Here is a 23,173-nt window from a genome sequence, read left to right on the forward strand (position 1 = left end):
ACAGGACTATCAGAGGAGGAAGACTGGCTCAGCAGTATTAGTATCATTGCAGTGGTTTTTTTTAGACTTCTTTTCTGGCCAGGGTGAGGGGATGAGGGGTGGACACAGAGGTCTTTGATAATCTGCTGTAAGCAGTGGGTCTTGGAAAATGCCCAGACATAGAATTTTCTGGGTATTCAGATGTCCCTAGAAGCCACCCAGATGAAGAACTGTGTGACAGGACACAAAGCCAGGACTCACATCCTTTCTGGTGATGAAATTGGCAACTCCACAGCTCCACTTTCCCGACTGCCCTCCGAGACCAACCCCAGGGCCCTTCTCGTGTGAGGACTTTCCATTATGAGGGGCCAGAAGTGGGCAGACCCCGGGGGCTGGAAACTTACACCTTAGGAGTTGAACAAATTTGGAATTCACCTCTTCTCAAGCCTCTCTTGGTTTATGGTTTCAGCCACTCCTTAAGATGCTATCTGGGTCTGATACTATTCTGTCTCCTTTTGCACTGTTGAATTTTTCCATAAATTAAAAAAAATGTTTTAAATACGCTATTTGGGTTTTCCTCCTCTGCTCTCTCGGATGGGGCTCAGCCCCCTCTTGCCCCACTTTATAGGGGCTGGTAGCCCCTTTCCCCAGTTTGAAGAGTTATCTGCATCTCACGTTGGCACCTCTGTCTCTGATCACCTCCAGGCCTGGTGACCCTCTGAGTATTAACTCACGAAAGGGAAAGATCAACCTCACCTGGGTTTTTGTTGGCTTGTTTTATGTTTCTCGTTAAAACATTTGATTGAACTGCTTTTACGAGCAGAGACCAGACGTTATTGTAGCAAATGGCAAAAAAGTTAGTAGAGTTTATTTTTGTGTTAAGGCCGGTGGTGGGAAAGTGGCTAACTGTGAGGCTAGGGGCATGGGGTGACAGAAAATGCATAATGGCATTATTGGTGACACTGGCTAGAGATGGATGCTTGTGAACAAAGAAAACCTTGGCCATCAGGGTGGGAGGGACCTGGAGAGACTCCTGGAATAATACTTCCATCTAGTGGCCTTTCAGGGTATTGCTACCAGGGCACAAGTGAAGTCCTTCCCGATTGCTGATCATCCCAGGACTCACTATAATTGTCTTAAAACTCCCGCAAGTTATGCAGGCTCTTTTTTATTTTTTAAATTATTTTATTTTATTTATTTGTTTCTTGGCTGCGTTGGGTTTTCGTTGCTGCGCGTGGGCTTTCTCTAGTTGCGGTCAGCGGGGGCTACTCTTCGTTGCTGTGCGTAGGCTTCTCATTGTGGTGGCTTCTGTTGTTGCAGAGCATGGGCTCTAGGCACGCGGGCTTCAGTAATTGCAGCACTCGGGCTCAGTAGTTGCGGCACGCGGGCCCTAGAGCATGCAGGCTTCCATAGTTGTAGCTCACCAGGTCAGTAGTTGTGGCTCGTGGGCTCTAGAGCACAGGCTCAGTAGTTGTGGCACAGGGGCTTAGTTGCTCCGTGGCATGTGGGATCTACCCGGACCAGGGATCGAACCTGGGTCGCCTGCATTGGCAGGCGGATTCTTAACCACTGCACCACCAAGGAAGCCCTGAACACATATCCTTTTTTCCTGCCAAGTGGAGTCAAGGAGGCCAGGGTTTGAATGCTGGCATATCCCTGAACCAGTGGGGTGACTTTGAGCAACTTGATTTACTTCTGAATGTGTTTGCACATATGGAAGGTGAGAATAACGATCCTGATACCCAGCATGGCTGCTGTGAGGATTCATTAGTCTATGGCAAGCAGAGCGCTCAGCACTTGGTATGGAACAGGGGTGGGGTTATGGAATTCAAAATGAGACAGCTGTAGTTATTATCTTACATGGCTGACCTGCACCCATCATACAGATGTGGCACCATTATTTATATTGTGGGTCACCCTCTCCATGTAAGCCCCATCAGGGAAGGTTTATGTCTAGCTCGTGGCTGTATTCCCATAGCTTAGAATAGTTCCTGGCACATATTAAGTGCTCGGTAAATGTTGGTTGAGTGAATGAATGGCAGAGTCACCTGGAGACCCCGCGGGGTGGTTAGATATTGGTGGCCAGTCTAATGGCCACTGGTTCAGGACTTTTTTTTTGGCCGTGGCCCGCGGCATGTGGGATCTTAGTTACCCAACCAGGGATCGAACCCATACCCCCTGCAGTGGAAGTGCAAAGTCCTAACCACTGGACCACTAGGGAATTCCCCAGGACTTCTTTTTTGCCTTCGAACCTGGCTAGTCTGTGTTCCAAAAGAGCCTTACCTCATCCCAAATCAGAGGGCCCCAGACATTTCCAACAAGCACCCTTTGTCAGGAAAAGTTATTTTTCTTGGAGAGAAAGCAAGAAGGGAGAGAATGCCTTGTCTTACCCTCCAGTGACAGAGCCTAAAACACACATGCCTACATGGCTCATGTTCTTGGGAGAGACACACAATAATGTGGCATCTGGAAAAAACCCAGGTCAAGACAAATTTGTGCCAGTTCCTTCTCTGTCTCTGCCTCCCTGTTGATGAAGTATATAACAAGTAGTCCCATCCAGTTTCCTGCCTTTTCTTCTTTCCAAGGAAAACTGAAAAAAAATTTAAAGACACCTGGGCAAAAAAATTCCTAGCTTATGAACCAGCGTTTCTCCATTATAACTTTCTACGATGATGGAAACGCCCTATAGCCTTGCACTGTCTGGTATGTTAGCCACCAGGCCCATGTGGCTATTGAGCATTTGAAATGCGGCTGCTGCAAATGAAGAGCTGAGTTTTTAATTTTGATTAATTTGATTTAAAGAGCCACACGTGACCGGTGGCTACCGAGCACGGTGGACAGTGGACAATGCAGATAGACAGAGGAGGGACAGGAAGGGAGGCTCAAACAGGGGTCAGACCCTGGAAGTCTTGACCAGAAAAGCCTTTCTGTGCTTTTCAACATGGGTATACAGTGGTCAGCTTAGAGCAGCAAATGAAGTCACGTTCCTTTTAATATTCAAACCGCATGACTTTGAGCCCTTATCCCACCTCTCTTTCGTCTCTTGCACAGGTGTCCTCCCTCCTGGGAAATCTCATAGTCTCCTTGAGGGCTTCTTTTGCCCAAGGGACAGTCGTTATTACTCTTACCTCCAGGAGGGAAAACCAGGAATCCTGGTTCTTTGGCTGCTGCCGCCACCTTGGCCACTAGGTGTCACTAGTGGCCACACAGCCACCTCCAAGCAGAAGGCAGGCACCAGGTTGGGGGTCTGGGGACAAATAGGGGGTTGGAGGTGGAGAGGAAGTCAGCTTCTGGAGGGGGTGGAACTCAGGCTCAGGAACACAGTAGAGGCACCAGATCATGTGTTGATGTCAGGGAAATGTACCCAGGAAGCAGGAAGCTGTATTCCTTGTCTGGTTGTCCTAAGGGAATCCTTCCTGCCTACATCCTGCTGAAAGAAGAGGCTTTTGGAGTATGTACTCTCTTGCCTAGGTGGACCTCAGTAGGCAATCCCCCTCATAAAACAAAGTCATTTGATGTATGTGCTCATCTTGCTGTCTGAGCGCTTCATCTTCTCTGTGGTCAATGTAGAAGAGAGAGATTTCTGGCAGCAGGAGAGGGGGACAGACATGGGTCCTGGTCCCTGCGCCACCTCCCACTTCTGGTGTGATTCATGGGAGCAATTCGACTCCCCGAACACCTGTACAGGAGAGAAAATAAGACCTGCCACACAATTTTGCTGCTTTTGATTTTCTCTCCAAGGTGAGATTTTAGTTTCCTGACAACTCATTGCTCAGCTTACTGACGGGGCTCAACTCTTGCCAGTTGACTGACTACTAGTTTGAGTGTTATTAATGTAGCCGGGGGAGAACTGAACTTTCTCTCCTGGTGAGATTTAATGACACTCACCCCAGCTGCAACACTGAAGTCAGAGAGACTGACCTCCAACCAGCTACTTCATTGGATATGTCACTTATTTTGCATATGAGGAAACTGAGGCTTAGAGGAATTGAGGGCAGTATCTACCTTTCAGATGGTGTGATGGTCATATGCCAACTTTGCTGGGACAAGGGGTGCCCAGGTATATATTTGGTCAAACATTACTCTGGCTGTTTCTGTGAGGGTACTTTGGATGAGGTTAACATTTAAATTGGTAAACCTTGAGTAAAGCAGATTGCCCTCCACAATGTGGGTAGGCCTCATCCATCAGTTGGAGGTCTGAACGGGACAAAAAGACTGGCCTCTCTTGAGCAAGAGGGAATTCTCCAGCAGACTGCCTTTGAACTTCATCACAGCCTTGGCTTTTCCTGGTTCTAAAGCAGACGGCCTTTGGAGTTGAGCTGGAACTTCAGGTCTCCTGGGTCTCCAGGCTGCCAGCCCACCTTGCAGATTTTGGAATTGCAAGCTTCCATAGCTGCATGAGCAAATGCCTTATAAAACACACACACACACACACACACACACACATACACCCTATTGGTTCTGTTTCTCTGGAGAACCCTGATTACTACAGATGGCCATGAAGGCTAACTGAAATTACAGTGTGAAAGTATCTAGTACGGTACTCCATGCATGGTAGGTGCTCAATAAATGCTACTTTGTTTTCTAACTCTCCCAATTCTCTCAGTCAAGCATTAAATAGACACGGAAGGACAGGAAGACTACTTAGAAGCTGGGCCTAGAAATCCACGGATGAGTCTGTTTATGTTGCCCACTGTCAATGGAAGACCTGGTTTCTGTCAAATTACTCCCAAGAGGCAGACTCTCCCAGGGTCCCTCCCTCCCCCACCTGGCTCCAGTCTCCCAAGCCTTAGAATAAGAAGGCACATGGCTTTCTTTGTTCCCTGGCACTAATTGCTTCTGGGTGAGTAACAATGGGAAGAAGATTCCTTTCTTCTTCTGCTCCTCAGCAGTCTTTATGAAGCCACACGTGTATTGGAGCCTGAAAAGTGTGGAGGTGGGTTCATTATGCTTCCTTAGATTCATAAGGCCTCTTTTCATCTGTGTTCTCCTTACCAATGGATGGCAATTAGAATTACTTTTAGCATATTTGAAAACTTGCTTTTCCCTATTGCACTCTGGAAATCTGAAGTGCTTTGCTACTCTTATTTTTCCTATATATGATTAACATGATAAAAAAAAACCCTCACTTACCCTATTGCATTTAGGTTCTTTCAAAATACTTTATTATTCTCATAGTTTGGCACATGTGCTACTTTTCTAATGCAGCATAACCAAGGTCGTGTAAGATGAGCAGTCTCCAACACCATCTATTTTTTATCTCCCAGCTGTGTAGGTCAGAGGTCCAGGCATGGTGTAGCTGGCTTCCCCATTCAGGGTCTCCTAAGACCGAAATCAGGTGTCGGCCAGGTTTCTTTTTCATCTGGAGCTCTGTGTTCCCTTTTATACTTATTTGGGTTGTTGGTAGAATGTAGTTCCTTGTGGCTGAAGGACTGAGGATCCTGTTTCCTTGCTGCCTGTTGGCCGAGGGTGCTCTTAGTTCCTAGAGGCTACCCTCAGCCCCTTGACACTCTGTCTTTTCCTCTAGGAACTCACACTCTCAGGCTTTGAACATCTCAGAGAAGGGCTCAATTCCTTTTAAGGGCTCAGGATAATCTCCCTTTTGATGAATTCAAAGTCATCTGATTAAGGACCTTAAGTACATCTGCAAAATCCCTTCTGTCATATAACATAATGACAAGAGTGATATCCTTCACATGCACAAGTCCCACTCCCACTCAAGGAGAGGGGATTATGCAGAGTGTGGATACCTGGGGGCAGGAATCTTGGGCACTGTGTTAGTTTCCCAGCACTGCCCTAACAAGTACCACAGACTGGGTGGCTTAAACAACAGAATCTATTGTCTTGCAGCTCTGAAGTTTAGAAGTCCAAGATCAAGGTGTCAGCAGGGTTTGTTCCTTTTGAGGACTGTGAGGAAGGATCTTTTCCATGCCTCTCCCCTAGCTCCTGGTGGTTTGCTGGTCATCTTTGGCATTCCTTGGCAAGTAGAAACGTCCTCCACTCTGTGCCTTCTTCACATCGTTGGTCCTTCTGTGTGTCTCTGTCCAAATTCGCCCCTCTTATAAGTATACCAGTCATATCGGGTGCGGGGCCCACACTACTCCATCATGACCTCATCTTAACATCTGCAATGACCCTATTTCCAAATAAGGTCACATTCTGACTGGGGGTTAGGATTTCACCGTATGAGTCTGGTGGGGATGGGGAGGACGCAATTCAGCTCACAGCAGGTGCTATCTTAGAATTCTGCCTACTACAGCCTAAATAGCATTAACATCCTGATCATCGATATTCAGTGGTTCCTTTTATGATTCTCCTGAAAAATGCCTCAGATTTACAATATTATATATATTCCAGTTCCTTTGTCCTTTTTTCCATCAACTGGGATAAGAAGAATCAAGGATGTGGGGGTGATTGCCCTGGTCATGGAAATCACATCTGGCTCAAAATTCAAAATTCCAGTAGAATCAGAACAAGGGGGCTTGAGGTTTCCAATCCCCCTTAGTCCTGGAAGGATCCAGGGAGACTAACCTTTCTCAGGCCACCACTAAAGTTTTCTGCAGCTGCTCTAGGTGTTTTTTGTCTTACCAACTGGTAACCTTGAATCACTGTTGGGTTTCCCCTTTTGGAGCGGGCTGGGGTGGGTCTCTTCATGCTACCACAAAGGCCGTGCATCTGCTCTCACCTGTTGGCCCTTTCCTCTCTCTCTGATCTAAATCAGGGGTTGGCAGCCTATGGCCTATGGACCCAATTGGTCCGCTGCCTGTTATTGTAGTGCTCTATGAGTAAGGTATACATTTTTACACTTTTAAATGGATTAAAGAGAAAGAAACAAAAAGAGAATAATAATCCAAAATTCAAATTTCAAGTGTCATTGGAAGACAGCCATGTTCACTTGTTTACATATGGTGTATGGTGGCTTTCATGCTACGGTGGCAAAGTTGTGACAGAAATGGCATGGCCCAGAAAGCCTAAAATATCACCATGTGGCCCTTTATAGAAAAGTTTGCCAACCCCGGTTCTAAATGGTGGTGTTTGTTAAGGCATGTTCCTAGACCCTCCATTTTTGTTTTTTCTTTTATACTCTTTCTTGGTGACCCCATCTGGTCCCATTAGTTAATTGTCTTCTGTATATTGATGGCTGTACTGAGCTACAGACTCATGTATCCAATCCTTCTCTTCTTGGATACCCAATCTTTTCCATCCTGCAGCCCCCTGCCACCCATCAAGCCATCAGCAGGTCTGGTTGATTCTACTATCATAACAGCTCTTGAACCCACTTTAGATCTCCACCGGCATTGCCACCACTGTCACCCAAGCCAGCACTCTCTTGCCTGGACCACCACAATGCCCTCTTAATGCGCCTCCTGTCTTGCCCCCTTATCTAATCTACTCTCTACATTGCAACAATCTGTGATCTTAAAACTCACTTTACGTCATGCCACTCCCCTGCTTTAAATCTACTGTCGTTGCTCACTGTTCCTAGAAAAAAAAATCCAAATTCCTTTCTGTGGCCTCCAGGACCCTACAGAATCAGGTCCCATCACCTCTCCCTTCTCATCTTGCGCCACTTGCCTCGCACTCGCCAACTGTAGTCACAGTCATTTTCTTTCAGCTCTTCAAATCTGTCAACCCCTTTCTCACCTCAGGGCATTTTACTTATTATTATTATTATTTTTTTTTAAAGGTAGGAGAATGTTTTTTTTTAAGATTTATTTTTATTTATTTATTTTTGGCTGCATTGGGTTTTGCTGCTGTGCACAAGCTTTCTCAAGTTGCGGCGAGCGGGAGCTACTCTTCGTTGAGGTGCATGGGCTTCTCATTGCGCTGGCTTCTCTTGTTGCAGAGCACGGGCTCTAGGCCCACGGGCTTCAGTAATTGTGGCGTGTGAGCTTCAGTGGTTGTGGCTCGCAGGCTCTAGAGCACAGGCTTAGTAGTTGTGGCGCACGGGCTTAGTTGCTCCGCGGCGTGTGGGATCTTCCCGGACCGGGACACGAACCTGTGTCCCCTGCATCGGCAGGTGGACTCTCAACCCCTGCGCCACCAGGGAAGCCCTCCTGTGACATTTTAATAAATTTTTGCTGACTCGACATCAAGCTTGGCTTTGTTACTTAAAACCGAGGGAGGCCTAATGAATGCAGGAGGAATCTAAGAAAAATTATTGGGGAGAGCTAGATCTTGGGCAACTCCGGAACTGAAGAAGCTTCCCTACCCTCAGCCCCCTAGAGGCCACATCTGCTGTGGTGACTGGCGTGCTGTTTAATGCTGTCCCTGTCTTAGAGAACCAGCTGCTACTTGATTTAATAATACATTAGTAATACATATTCTCTCCTTATCACATTAGCTCAACAAATTTAAGGGAAAAAAATCACTAAAATTTGTCTTTCATACTTTTCCCCTCTTGCCTTTGAAACCAACTACTGCAGCTGCTAACAGAGGTCTCTCTATGTAGAATGTGTTTTGTCCTTCTGGAGAAGACAAAAGAATTATTAAAAGGGCAGGCAGCTGCTTGTAATGACAGGAGAATGCAAAGCATTTGTCAGCATTAACTCTTCTCTCCTTTCTCAGCTGAATCGCCATGGTCTTCCTCTTTGTCCCTTTTTGGCTTGTACTGTTCCGGTCCAGGAATGTAGAGGCCTTCGCCCTGCCTGTCCTGCATCGTCTGTGTTACACCTGCACGAGTCTCACCTCTAAGACTTTGAGCAAACCTAACAGCTGATAAACTCTACCCTGACTTATGGACACAATCTCCCTTTCTTTCACAAATGCTCGGATCATGCAATGTTCTAACAGGGGTATTTGCACAACAGTTTTGCACGATGGGGATAATGACAGAGTCTGCCTCGTGAGGGTGCTGTGATAATTAAATGAGACACAGGGCCATAGGTTTCAAACTTGGCTGCACATTAGAATCACTGGAAGAGTTTCAAAAATCCCATTGCTGAGCAGTACCTAGATACGTTCAGTCAAAATTTCTGGTTGTGAGAGCCATCCATCAATATTTTAAAAAAATTTCCCTAGCTAATTCCAATGTGCAGCTACATTTTGGAGTCAGTGAGATAGTACTTGTTTATAAGTATTCAGTAAATGGTAGCTGTTTTTATAATGAAAAATGGAGAATTACCCCAGTTTAACAGACTGCTGAAATTGAGGGCTTAGTAGGACCCAGATTCATTTTTTTTTAATACTTTTTAAATTAATTTATTTTTGACTGCATTGGGTCTTCATTGCTGCGTGCGGGCTTTCTCTAGTTGCGGCGAGCAGGGGCTTCTCTTTGCTGTGGTGCGCAGGCTTCTCACTGCAGTGGCTTCTCTTGTTGCGGAGCACGGGCTCTAGGCACATGGGCTTTAGTAGTTGTGGCACTCGGGCTCAGTAGCTGTGGCTTGCGGGCTCTCGAGTGCAGGCTCAGTAGTTGTGGTGCACGGGCTTAGCTGCTCCATGGCATGTGGGATCTTCCCTGCCCAGGGCTTGAACCCGTGTCCCCTGCACTGGCAGGCGGATTCTTAACTAACACTGTACCACCAGGGAAGCCCCTCATTTCTTCTTTAATTCATCCATCTAACAATAACTGAGCGTTTACTACCTGCTAGGCTCTGTGCTAAATTACTTCTCTCCACTTGAAAGTAAAAAGATAGTTATCGCCTTCAGAATGAAATTCAAGTTCTTTAGGACAGTCTTCCCACGCCCCCAACCCCGCTTTCTGTGTGCTGTTACCTGCCAGGGCCATGGCCCACATGCTTGTGAGCTCCAGCCACTCACAACTATTCATAACGTTCCAGGCCCTTTGTCTCTGGGCTCTTCTCCATACTCTTCCTTTTGCTTAGGATGCTCTTACTCCTTCTGCCTTTTCACTTGGCCTACCTTATGGGCTAGAATTCCTCGTACAGAACCTGTAGGACAGATAGGTGCCTAGCACTCCCTGGCAGTCCCGCATCCCCCATCCCCCATGATGGGCAGCTGGCTGATGTCCTCTCATTGTCAGTATTCTGTGAGTGCCCTGCAGGGGTGAATGATTAGTTCTCAAGGTCTCTTCTCTGCAGAGAGGCTGGGCCAACCTCTCTCTGCTCTTCCTCAGGCCTCACTCTGGTGGAAGACTGCGCAGGCCCAGGCAGGCTTTCTTTCCTGTGTCTTAAGCTTAATTGGTTCTGTTGTTCCAAGACCCCAAGAGCTGCTCCCCAGGGCTCCTCTGAGGGAGAGAACTTTTCCTCTGGAATCATCCAAGGGAGCAGGGCAGCTCAGAGCTCCCTACTCGGAATGGCCTGAGGGAGGCTGGATCTTCCGTGGCCACTGCATGAAATCCCACGGCGTTGGCAGGCTTTGGCGAGTAATGTGACTTTATGACCAGAGGTAACCCCTGAATACTATGCTCCAAAGGAGAGAGCCCCTCTGGTGCATCTGTACCTGCAGGCACCTAACATAATGGGTGAGGGGCTGCGAGCTGTGATAGCTGCCACAGCTGCTAATCCTGCTGAAGGAAGGACTGCTGTTAGGAATCTTGTAACCCTTTCCTCACGCTGACCTCCTGGGTGGTCCTGCTTAGAAACATCGCAGTGCCTTCTCTCCATTTCTGAGTCTGTCAGGAGGTGGTCTAAGGGCATAGACTTGCCTGTCCTGTCCCTGGGCCGACAGCTCTTTCTATAGGAGCCAACCAAGAAGACCTTACTCAGTGTTCCAAGCCTGTCCATACACACACACACCCCCCTTGATTCTGGCTTTTCCAGCTCCAGGCCTGTGCCACGGTACCTCCTTTCTGTTCCATCCTTCAAGATTCATATTCTACTACTGGGCATGGGGAAGGGGAAATCTGAGTGTGTTCTATACATAATCTCACCTAAACTTTTGCAAAAATCTTATGTAGTTGGTGTAGTTATTCCCATTTTACAGAAGAGGAAACGTTCTTCCCAAGGTCACGTGGTTGGAATACCTGTTAACTTCTGCTATGTTACAAGTCATCGCCAAAACTAGTGGCTGAGATCAGCCACCATGTGTGTAGCTCACAACTCTAGAGATTATTTGGCTGTCAGCTGGGGTTTTGGGAGTAGGACACAACTCATCACATGATCTCTTTCACACTCCAGCAGGATAGCTGGGGCTTGTTCATATGGCAGCCTGGTAGGATTTTGCTTGGAAGGCTGGATGGATGCAAGTCCTCTTGATACTTAGGCTTGGAACTAGTACTGTCACTTCTGCCATAATCTATTGGCCAAAGCAAGGCATGAGGCCTGCCTGGATTCAAGGGATGGTGAAATAAACCTTACTTATTCTTTGTTGGGAGGAGCTGCACAGTCCTATTGCAAAGGGGCCTGAATACCAGGAGGGGTGGGATGGAGGGTCATGTCCACTTCTGCAACCTACTGTAGTTGTTACGTGACAGAGGTAGGATGTTATTTTTCAGTTGCAAAAATAGTGTACACGCACGAGAAGAATTCTAACAGTAAACAAAAGGGGAAATGAGGAAGAGAAAGTCTCATTCTTAGTCCTGGACTAGGAAAAAACATTCTAATCTAGTCCCACTCTCCACATGGAAACATGATTGACAGTTTCTTGTGTATCTTGATGCGATTTTTTTTTTTCCTGCCTGCACATAGATGGGAGCCCGACATGTACAATTTCCTGCACTTCGTTCTTTTCACTTAATAGTAACGCAACTAGGTTCTTTCCATAGCAGCACAACTAGAAATGCTCCGTTCCTTTTAAGGTCTACGTAGTGATCCACTGAAGAAACATACCATGTTTATTCAACCACATCTCCTGCTAGTGGACACTTCAGTTTTCTTCTAGTTTTTGTAAAAAATAATGCTGTGGTGACTATCCTTGAATATCCTTCTTTGTGTACTTGTAGACTAGATTCCTAGAAGAGGAATTTCTAGGTTTAATAGCAGAGTTGAGCCTTGATCTGTTCCCAGAGCACATGCCCTTTTCAAGATGCGTCTCCAGTTACCCACTGTTCCTCTAACCTTTTCTGTAACTAGAAGCTACCTTAGGAAGCATGTCCCCCTGTGTACATATGCACATATTGGATGATGGGCATGACCTCTCCGCACCCTTTCTTCCTAAGCAGGCTCAAGAGGTCCTGAGCTACGCATTATTAAGCTCTTCCAAGAAGATCCAGATGTTATCTTTTCTGTGTCTTCCTTCATGATGGTTTTTTTTTTTTTCTTTTTTTTTTTTCTTCATGATGTTTTTCAGGAGACATGTACTACTCTGTTACAGGCCAATGATAAAAGAATCCTAGTAACAAATGTTAACATACAAATGGTAGGTTCCATCCAAGTGAAGACCTGAGGTATAAATGAAGATTTCACAGATATTACAAATACAGACAGGTGGTAAAAGAATTAAATCAAATCATCACACAGCAATAATAGCAAAGCCCTGTTGTCACACTGAGCAGTTATGTTACATGAATTCTGTCTTTGTTCTTGGCAACTTTAACAGTTCATGAACATTAAGTATAGTAGCAAGTATGCAGTGAAGATATTTCTTAAGATCCTATTTTTTCATTCTTTAATATTGTTTTTGGGTTTCTTCATGGATCCTGATGCCCACATGCCACCTGCCTGGATGTTAGTTGGAGCCCTGAATTCTTACCAGGTCTGTATGGACTTGACTCTTTTATGAACAGTGGGTTGGTGACTGTCAGAATCTGGAGGTGGCATGCAAGCACGCTCAGATACCTCACTCCATTTCTCACAGCCTCTGATTATGTCCCCGAGTAGATGTAGGCAGTAATTCTGTGGAAGGGAACAAACCACAGGGGGCTCATTCCTGTGATGTGGGGAGAGTCTGCCTTTCAGGGCTGCTCTGCAGATAGGTTAAAGAAGTGGATTTCTAGAGAATGCAGTTTCAAAGTAATTACTTAATGGTTTGAGTTCTTTAGAGAATTATAGGCATGTGCCTCAGACTTCAGAGCAGGAGCTACCCAGTTTCCTATCTGTTACTTAATAACAGAGACATTGCTGCTATCAAAAAGGCAGCGTTCTGAAATGTCCCTATTAATATAGCCCAAGGAAGAATGATGTTTTATTCCACGGTACACGGAACAGTGAAGCATTTAAAGGCTAATCACTGCCCAGCCACAATAATCTGTGCATTTCTTCATTCACTTATTCATCAGTTATTTATTGAGTGCCACACTGTGCCAAGCACCGTGCTGGGTGGAGACATCAAGATAAATAAAACGCGCATACACCTCCCCATGTATCAGTTAGCTCTGGCTCTGTAACAAACACACCAAAACACAGTGGCTTAAAACAAAAACTACGTATTTAGTTTACACGGCTCTGGGTCAACCATTTGGGCCGGGTTCAGCTGGCCAGTTCTTCTGGTCTTCTCTGAATTTACTCAGGGTCTGTGGCCAGCTGCGGGGTCAGTCAGGGCTGGCTGGTCTGGGGGTTCTCAGCTAGGATGGCTCGTCTCTTCTCCACATGCCTCATCCTCCCGCCATCTGGCCTGGACTTACTCACGTAGGGTCTAGGCAGATGACAAGAGAATGAGGGGAAGCCTGCTGGGTCTCTTGAGGATTAAGCTTTGAACAGACATAATGTCCTTTTAGTTATTCTGTTGGTCAAATCAGAACAAATCGACTTACAAGGCCAGGGAAAGGTGAATACCTCTGGATAGTCATGGCCAAGAGACTTGGCAACAGACCGGGGAATAATGATGGTTAATTTTTGCAGAGTCCATCTCACTGTCCTTTATAGTCTGTGGTCAGAGGGACAGGAAATTGTGATACGTGCTACTAAGAAATTGTTTCTTTCTCTTCCTCTCTTTCCCTCCATCTCTAAGTAACATTTTTACATTCTACATCAGGGAAATCTAGTCACTCCAGTTAGAACACTTCAACGAGTCAAAGGTCTGGCACAGATCTGCTATTATATGTTAAAAAGCAGAAATGTTACAAGGCAGTTGGAGCGATCCATGAACCTCATGACCACCAAGCTGTTGGTCATATCACGCACTCGATTCTATGATAGCATGTCTGCCTTTTAAATATATTATCACCGTACAAACTGTGCCTGGGTTACTAGACGCAGAAAATCATCTTGTTAAAATGCACGGTGTGAAACCAATGAAAATAAAGCCACAGCCAAATCCGTAGCCATAAAATAGGATCTTTTAACCGAGGACCTTTTTTTAAAATTCCATCAGCCAGTAAACACCTGTCAAAGTATGCGAGCTCAGCGCCAACACCAGATGCATCTAATTAAATCAATTTCCAGCTCTTGCTGTCCGAGAACAGCTGTGTGTAAAGCACGTTTCCCCCGCTCCTTCCCACCACTGTGAAATCACTGAGGGGGGCAGACAAAGCCCCAGGTGAGTGGGTCTCAAACTTGTGTGCATGAGAATCACCTGGATAGGGGCGGTGTGGGGCATAATTCTTGTTAAAACTGATGTTTTTTTTACTCTACCCTTTCCCCTCGATCTTGGTAATTCTCCCAGGAAATCTGCACACAGGTGGTCAGGATCACCCTTTCAGGATCACTGCCTTTATCTTAGAGCAGTTTTCCTTCCAGGAACTTTAAAAAAATGAATTAGGACCTCATACTTCGTCTCTCTATGTCAGGCCGATAGTACCAAGTCTCTGCCAATCTAGTTTTCTCACTAAACTTTCTGGAGACCTTGAGATATGAACAGCACTAACTCACTAACCAGAGACCAAAATGCCTTTCAATGAATCCAATTTGCCGCAAAGGGGAGAGAATGCAGCTGTGACTTGTGGATGGGCACCTAGGGCTGTTGTTTGAATTTCCTCTAAAACTGTAGATCTGTACAGTCTACGAGTACAAAGGGAATCTGGGGCCACTTAGTTAAACTCCATTTTGTGGATACAGAAACTGAAGTCAAGCGTCTTCTCTAAAAGTAGCAGAGATGGGGCTAAAACCCAGGTCTTCCCATTCTCTAAAGTTAGTTTTCTTAAAAAATGTGGAGTCTGCAGTGCTCTGTCTACTGAGAGTCCTTTGGGTGCATGTTCTCTCGTGAGGCAGCCGGCAGAGTGGGGGAGAAAGGACACCCCAAGAGTGTTCTTGGTGCCCCTTTCCGACAGAACTGGAGTCAGGTGACCTGAGGCCTCGTGATTCTCCAGCCCCCGTCCGCGTGTGGGATGCAGCAGCGTGGAGTGTGTGTGTGTGGGAACTTCACGCTGAGTGTGTGCTGAGGTGCTGTGGGGTGTCGCCTGCCACGGCCCCCAGCCTTCTTCTGTTCTGGGTTCTGAGAGGAGACAAGACAGGCCTCCCTGCGAGAGTTTCACACCGGCTTAGAGTCTGCCCCGTGCTGACTACGCTGCCGCTTTCCCCGTTTTTCCCCCACGGCAGACATCACTAATCCAGTATGACAGTTCTTCCAGCAGAGCCAAAACCTGGTTTCAGCATCTTCCTCCAGTTAGCTCCGTGGGCAGCCACTTCAGATCATCCAGTCAGCGGGAGAGAGGAGACTAGTTTGCAATCCTGCTTCTGAGTGATTTTGTCTAGAAGTAATTCTAAAATCGACATCCAGGGAATAGGGCTGACAAGACCTTGGGGAGGGAGGGAAGGCAGAGTCAGAGCTATGGAACACTGCGGCTATGGCTCAGGGCTGGGTTCCCCCCCAGCAGCCCAGGTGTTACATGCTGACCTCTACATGGGCATCCCTTCCCACTGAATCTCCTCTGGTCCTGTGTGTGTGTGTAACAAAGACCCAAGACAACCAGCTGGACCTGAGGGTTCAGTTTGCAGCCATAGAACACAGTGATCCCACTGACGGGGATCAAACTGATGTCCTTGACCTTCCTGGTGTGATTCTCAACCAAACAAGCTACCTTGTGACCAACAGAGAGAAAAAAGTCTTGTGACTCAAAGTGTAGTCCAAGGACCAACATGTTGGCCTCCCTGGGAAATTGTTAAACCCACCTCCTAGAGAAATGGAAATAAAAAAATAAACAAATGGGACCTAATGAAACTTCAAAGCTTTTGCACAGCAAAGGAAACCATAAACAAGATGAAAAGACAACTCTCAGAATGGGAGAAGATATTTGCAAATGAAGCAACTGACAAAGGATTAATCTCCAAAATATACAAGCAGCCTATGCAGCTCGATATCAAAAAAACAAACAACCCAATCCAAAAATGGGAGAAGACCTCAACAGACCTTTCTCCAGAGAAGATATACAGATTGCCAACAAACACATGAGAGAATGCTCAACATCATTAATCATTAGAGAAATACAAATCAAAACTACAATGAGGTATCACCTCACACCAGTTAAAATGGCCATCATCAAAAATTCTACAAACAATAAATGCTGGAGAGGGTGTGGAGAAAAGGGAACCCTCTTGCACTGCTGGTGGGAATGTGAATTGGTACAGCCACTATGGAGAACAGTATGGAGGTTCCTTAAAAAGCTACAAATAGAACTACCATATGACCCAGCAATCCCACTACTGGGCATATACCCTGAGAAAACCATAATTCAAAAAGAGTCATGTACCACAATGTTCATTGCAGCTCTATTTACAATAGCCAGGACATGGAAGCAACCTAAGTGTCCACAGACAGATGAATGGATAAAGAAGATGTGGCACATATATACAATGGAATATTACTCAGCCATAGAAAGAAATGGAGTTATCTGTAGTGAGGTGGATGGACCTAGAGTCTGTCACACAGAGTGAAATAAGTCAGAAAGAGAAAAATGCCATATGCTAACACATATATATGGAATCTAAAAAAAAAAAGGTTCCGACGAACCTAGGGACAGTACAGGAATAAAGACTCAGACATAGAGAATGGACTTGAGGACACGGGGAGGGGGAAGGGTAAGCTGGGACAAAGTGAGAGAGTGGCATGGACTTATACATACTACCAAATGTAAAATAGCTAGCTAGTGGGAAGCAGCCGCATAGCACAGGGAGATCAGCTGGGTGCTTTGTGACCACCTAAAGGGGTGGGATAGGGAGGGTGGGAGGGAGATGCAAGAGGGAGGAGATATGGGGATATATGTATATGTATAGCTGATTCACTTTGTTATACAGCAGAAACTAACACAACACTGTAAAGCAATTATACTCCAATAAAGATGTTAAAAAAAAAAAGTCGAATCTCAGGCCTCATTCCCAGACCTACTGAAATAGCAATTCAAACCTTAACATATTTTAACAAATCATACAGGTGACGTATATGCTTGAGAGTTTGAGAGGCCTTGGCTTAGAAAGTCACTATGACTTCAAACTGATTAGTATTTGAAGTGTGCTGGACTACTTGGCGGATGTCATCAAGACAGGCCCTGTCTTCAGAGGTAGCTCAGCACGTGCAAAGGCATCGGGCAGAACACGGACTGGATTTGTGACCCATGTTGTTCTAGAAAGAAAACCCTGTTCTTGTTTTGTGCAGCCTTTTTACTTCTTCCCCCATCTTCTGTTCATTCTTTCATCCTTTCATGTTGTTTCACCCTGCATGGGCCCTGATATCCAACTTTTGTTGGATATCAAAAGTCCTCTTGGTCTCAGGCCCTCCACTCTCTGTCCTCATTGTCTGCTTCTCCACCATCTCCCTGCAGGCTCAGGGTTTTGACTGAGGCCCTAGTTTTGCAGAAAATACCGATATGGCTTGCCTTCAGCTGTGGTTGATTTGTTTTCTGCATTCAAAAGGGCCCAGGCTTAGGCAATTCAAAAGGCAAATAATGAGGTTTGGAGTAGAAGTGCACAGTGGATCCTGTTTGCTGGCAAGAAGAGGCACAGTCTTGTTCAATTGGTCCCTTCATTGGGGGTCTTTCACCTGTTCTGAAATCTATGGAAGAGCCCCATGGGCTGGGATTCCCATCTCAGTGGGCACTGAATGGCCAAGTGACAGAAGCCAATGATGCTAACCGAGTGACACGCCCTATAATCTTTTCTCTGCATAGGGATTGTTACTCTAGCCTACCACCTTGGAGGACTGCTTTGCCCAGCATTGAGTAATGGCTAGATCACTGTTATTCATGCTAAATTCACTGCTATGGGTCAGACTCTAGGGTGTAACAACTTGACTATGTCCTCTCGACATTTAGAAGAACAGTGATTAGAAGAAACAAGACAGGGAGTCTAAAGTCTGTCAAGAGAAGAAAAGATTAACTGTTGAAACGGTACCATTCGCCTTCGCTGTCCCCATTCAGTCCATTGGCTGGCAGACCTACAGCTGCCATGCCTGGCTCCTGCTGGCTGCCAACATTTAGGGAAGGCAGGCATCCTTAAATCTGAGTAACTGAGTCTGTGGATGTATTTCCTTAGACACTGTTAAGAAGAATCTGTCACCATTTCCACTGAGAAAAGATTAATGAGAAATATGATTAATTGCTAGTTGTACCAACGCTCTTGTGTTTTTTTCCCCTGAGGATTATTTTGGTTGAAGCTTTCCACTATGGCATTTTTATACAAAACTGAATGATCGACTGTCCCCTGTGCAACAGATTAGCCACTAACCACATGTGGCTATTGACATTTAAACGGAAGAAATAAAAGATTTACTTCTCAGCTGCACCATCCACATTTCAAATGCTCACTAGCCACAGTGGCTACTGATAAAGGACATTTTCATCATCACAGAAAGTGTTTTAGACACTGCTGACAGTGACTCAGTAGAATTTAGAAGAACATGGGTTTCTGAGTCTGATGGGCCTGGTTTCTTCTGCGCACACATTATACCTCACTTCTCTGTGAGAAGTCACAGGTAAATAAGACACCTACATTTCAAATGATTGACTATGCTTTATAGCTCGGTGGTTCTCAAATGTCAGTGAGCATCAGGACCACCTGGAGAAGTTGCTAGAACACAGCTTGCTGGGTCTCAACACCAGTTCTGAGAACGTGATTTTAAGTTTCCAGGTGCTGCCCCTGCTGCCTTATGCAGCTGCTCTTGAATTGTGGAAGCCAGAACACCTTGATCGACAAAGATTAAACCATGGGTGTCCTTGGCTTATACCGAGGGGGTCCACAGGCACATTCTTGAGGGTGTGAGCGTTCTTTATAACCTTGGAACAAGTGTGATTTCACTCTCAAAATAAAAAGATTAATCAACACCTATTCAGGATCACTGATGACCATCTGAAAACCAACAGCAGCCTGCGATTTTAGTGCCTGAGTTTGCATGTGTGTTTATGATCACATGATCACCAAACGATTTCCAGAACTGGTAACATTGAATTTTGATGTAGTATTTCTTAAACTGGGTTCTGTAGAGGTCACTGAACATATATGCAGGAGTCCCAGATTCCCTGTGTTTGAGAAACAGTGACCTGGGGAATGGGGGGAGGGGAGGGGTGGACCCAGCAAGGGCAAGGTCTTATCAGCACTTTTTCAGGGGGAGAGCATGTGGCCTTTTGATTGGAAAGATTTTCTGTTTAGGACTTCCCCTCACCTTGAAGGACATTTAGCATTGCTGGGCCTTGCCCATTAAATAGCAGGGGTGCTCCAGAGTCACAGGACAACCCCAAACCATTTGTACATGTTTAAAAATCCCTCTGTGGGGCAACAGTACAGCCTGCTTCTGGGTGAGCAAACCCATAGGCCATCAGCTTTGCCCTTAGCTGGGCCTCTGCTCTTTCTGGCGATACTGTGGCTGCAGCTGGGCCCCGGGGCCGCCCCAGCCTCTGCTTCTCTCTTTTGTCACTCCCAGGCTTCTTGGCTGGGAACTGAGATACTGTGTACTATACAGTGTACGGCCCATCTTCAGGACACTTCGGTGGGGTCACCTTCAGTCTACCGTTTGGCCGGTAGAGGGCAGCAGCACCCAGAACTTCCCGCTTGCTTTGCTTATTGCTATCATGGGAGGCGGTAGTCAGCCTAGCACCTCTGTTCCCTCCGTCCCTCTTCCCACCTTGCCCTTCTTTTTGGGGGGTCTCATCTAGAAAAGATCTTCTCAATGTTTCCCCCATGGCCCTGGCACCCGGTGGCCAGGAAGGAGGCCTGGCAGCAGCAGTGGTGTTCGCTGGACCCCACGAGCTCTTTCCGACGCTTGGAGGCGGCGGTCCTCTCCCCACGGCCTGGCGCCCGGCGGTGCTTAGCCAGGGCGGGAGGCTGGGAAGCCAGGGCGGGAGGCTGGGAAGCCGGCCGCTGCCCTCCTCACCGGCTTTGATCTGAAATTCTCTCTCTTGCTTTCTTGCCTCCCCTCCATCACCACCCCGCCCCCGCCCCCGCTCCCACCATGCTTCATTCCCAGAAAGAATCTGAGTCAGTCTCTTGTCATTAGATTAGTTTCTGCCAGACGTCAAAGCAGCTGACAGGGAGATGGTGACCCCTCTGCTCCCACTCCAACAGAAAAGGAGAAGGAACTGGAGTGGACAAGGGTCTCCTTCGGCGACTCAAGGGCCCTTCTCCGGTCTCCGGTAGAAATAGGAAGAAGATAAAAGCAAGAGTCCCACTTAACTACCCGTTAGCATAGGTCAGAATCTTTAGATTTTGCGTTGCTTTAGAACAAGAATATTTCCCCTTCTCTCGAGAAACACCCTTTGGCTTAGGCCTGCCTCTTTCTAGAAGTTCCCATTTTCCCGTTTTCTCTGACGCTCTCTTTCTTGCCCGCGCTCAAGCATACTCGCTCTTTCCTGGGCCGTGACTCGCATGCGCGGGCTTCAATTAACCTTTCTGTGAAACAAGCAGCACCTGTCCTATCATCAGTGGCTCCTGAGAACGCTCTCTCCTAGGGCTCACAGAGGCTGAACTTCTCTCTGACTCTCCCGGGGGGTCACCCTGCGTCGGTGGCAGGGGCGCATGCAGTTAAGGACTCTCCTGCTGTAACCCACTCCTGCCGGTGACCAAAAGTCCTCCAGTGAGCTCTCGGTCCTTGAAGAAAGGACAAAAGGTGTGATACATCTTAGATCCAAGACCTGGGACAGAACAGCGCATTTCAGAAAGCACTCATCATCCAGGATGCTAAAGTGGGGTCCGGACGGTCCTGGGGGCACCTGGACTTCCTTCGTTGGAGGTAAGTCAGTCTGCAGCGGCCCCAGGGAAACATATTATCATCAGAGCCAGGGGGCCAGAGCAGAGGTGGCCTGGCCTTGAGAGTACAGAGAGCTGATTGCTAAAATTTGTGTCGGGCATGATATCCAGGTAGGGGTACGGGAAACATGCAGGAGGGGAAGGAGGCTGACTGATGTCGGGCAGCCCAGCCTCCCTGGTGATAGCCTTTTCCTGCTCAGTTTTGCTTTTCTTGCCCCTTCCTACCTCAGGCACCCCCTGCTTCCACTTCACGTCCATCAAAACTTTCCTCCTTTCACACTGAGGCGCAAGTGACTGATAAGAGCAGAGACTGGTGGTGCCTAAGAGCTTTCTCCCAGCCGCCCTTTCAAGATAATTGTTTATAATGGAAGACTGCAAAGACATAGAAACAGAATAGTATCGTGAACCCCCATGTAGCCATCATCCAGCCTCAACAACTATCAGCGCGTTGCCACTCTGGGTTCTTTTACAGCCCCGAACTCCTCACTCCCAGCTTCAGGGTGAAACAAAGCCAAGGCGCCATTTCTTTTCAGTATGTGCAGAGGGCTTTCTTAAGCCCGATCAACCATGTCGTGTGCTGGTGAAGAAGCTCTGGTGGCATGAGGTCCAGGTTGCTTGGTGGGTTGGACAAGGCTCCCCTGCAGTCTGCTACCGCCCACCTTTTCAGCTTCTGTCTCTCCACTCTCCAGCAGACCCTACCCTTCCAGCCGTACTGAACATTGTTCCCCCAAATGCCACGTGTTTTCGTTTATCACTTGGTGTAAGGGTTTCCTCATCAGACTTCTCATCCCCCACCTGCAGTCAGGAGTCATGTTTTCTCCGAAGATTTCCCTGAACCCTCAGATGGACTTAAAACACTGTCCTGTGGGCTCAGCTGACGTCAAGACACTTATTTATAGCACAGATTTATCAAGTGGGGCATATAGCTTACTATGAGATAGGCACTGTGGTAGGGGTGTTCCAAAAAAAATTAGCTGATTTAACCCACATAAAACAATTCTCATGAGGTCACAGATGGAACAAGTGAGGCACACAGAGGTTTAGGTCACTGAGCTGGTAACTGGCAGAGCTGAGATTCAAACCCAGGCCGTCTGGCTTCTTAACCACCCTCTAGGCTGCTTATTCCAGTACAAGTCCTGATTGGTGACGTGTTTATCTTCCTCTGCAGACTACAAAGTCTTTAAGAAGAGGGGCTGGAACTTAGTCTCCTCCAGGCCCCCAGTGCTAACGCCTATATCTGGCACGTTGTAGGTCCTGACAACCCATGATTGAATGCATGAATAAATACAAGGTCATTTGTAGAAACTTCCAGGCATGGACTCTTCCTAGAGCCAGTTACAATTTCTACAGGGATCAGGGCCTTAGACGAAGCAGGATTCTCGATCCTTTTTCCACACAGCACTGCTGCAGCTTAGGTAGAGCTTGCTACGGCTCTTGCCTGGGAGCGTACACGTTGGCCAGGTTGGAGAGGGCAGCCGGAGGTGGGGTCAGGTTTTAAAAAGCCCCCGGCAATTTCTGATATGCCCTTTGGGTGCCACCTCTTTGTTGAGAATCCCTGAGCTGGAGAGACAAGGCACTAAGATGAAATTCTAGACAATAGTCGGGGGATGGAGGGGGAATCTGAGGATGTTGGGGACAGGGTCTTCCCCTTACTGCCCAGACTCTCCTAACGGCCATCCCTGAATCAGGCCAATGGGCATGAATAGCATTACTCTTCTTGTGGAAAACACTTTTCCTTTTTCCCTTAAGTTCAGTGGAACTGCTGTGGGGATGGATTGTGCATTTGAGTGAGCTCCTGAGAGGAGACAGGAAAGCTAGAATGTTTACAGCCTTCCCTGACCTGATTCCATTTCAAGGACATGGGTCGTTAGCTGCTGGCAGCAGTCAGAGCTGTATGCATACTTTCCAACAGCTTTGTGATCGAATTTGGGCATAACTTGACTTTTTGTCCCTGAGGTGATTGTTATTATTTACTGGAAATTCCATTTTTAAATCCCAGCAGCAAAAGCCTTTTCTTCCTACACAATTCTCATTAGTTAGAAGTTGCTATTACTCACTGTCTGGCTATAACCTAACTAATGACCTAACTTAAGCCTTTTAAACTAGATGTCTTCTTATCGTAGTTCTCTAGCTACTCTGGCTTGTGAACAGCAAACCCTCCACCCTGCACCGCTGTGCGTCATGGCTGGGTATATAAAACACCCATGGCAACACGTGAAACACCTCAGATGCTTTCTGGCTATTGC

The sequence above is a fragment of the Globicephala melas genome, chromosome 6 (genome assembly GCF_963455315.2).
Source record: "Globicephala melas chromosome 6, mGloMel1.2, whole genome shotgun sequence".
NCBI classification, from domain to species: domain Eukaryota; kingdom Metazoa; phylum Chordata; class Mammalia; order Artiodactyla; family Delphinidae; genus Globicephala; species Globicephala melas.